This window comes from Sphaeroforma arctica (genome assembly GCF_001186125.1).
Source record: "Sphaeroforma arctica JP610 unplaced genomic scaffold supercont1.12945, whole genome shotgun sequence".
In the NCBI taxonomy this organism is placed as follows: domain Eukaryota; class Ichthyosporea; order Ichthyophonida; genus Sphaeroforma; species Sphaeroforma arctica.
This window is the reverse complement of record NW_014027613.1, coordinates 1-693: the sequence shown is the minus strand read 5'-3', so window position 1 is coordinate 693 and position 693 is coordinate 1. Positions and strand designations below refer to the sequence as shown.

Genomic DNA, 693 nt, shown 5'->3' with positions numbered 1-693 from the left:
TCTATATACATAATATATATATAACATAGTATATATATATATATATATATATATATTTGTGTGTGTGTGTAAATACACGTGTCTTGGTAGATGGAACCACCAATACTATTGGGCACTTTTCCTTGACGAAGTACAACTATATTTTCATACTTAGAAATATAATTACATATATACAAAACACCCATAGAAAACTGTTCACGTCAGTGCCCTCGGAGGCCCACAATTGTAAGCACATAAAAAAACTAGATGACATACATATCTGATACACATATACAGTCCCATATGTAAACATATCAACATACAAACGTACATATACTTATAAATGAATGGAAAGTCTCATGTACCTAGGTAAATTGTCCACATCAATGCCCTTGGGCGCTCTCAGTTGGTAGCACATGCCAAACATCAGAGTACCATTCAGCCCGTCGGCGGTCTGTGGGTTCGTGAGTGCGTGCGGCTTCACTCTGTCTGAATTCTTGATGTCCATCAGCGGCAGTGCGATATATCCCAAACACGAATCCGACACGTGCAGAGGCATCTTGGCCGCGACTCCGTGCCTGATAGAGGAACCAGAGCATACGTAAATATGTGTATATATTATATAATGGATATGTATACATCTAACAATCTATTTATCTATATATATATATATACATACATACATACATACATACATATATATACATACATACA

The 693-nt window shown here is 36.2% G+C and overlaps 1 pseudogene across 1 annotated transcript; it reads right to left on the bottom strand.

Moving 5' to 3' along the window:
- Positions 1-344: 344 nt before the first annotated feature.
- Positions 345-538, bottom strand: SARC_17955 (hypothetical protein; annotated as a pseudogene; the record flags this gene model as incomplete). Its single annotated transcript has 1 exon — positions 345-538.
- Between the last annotated feature and the right edge of the window lie 155 nt (positions 539-693).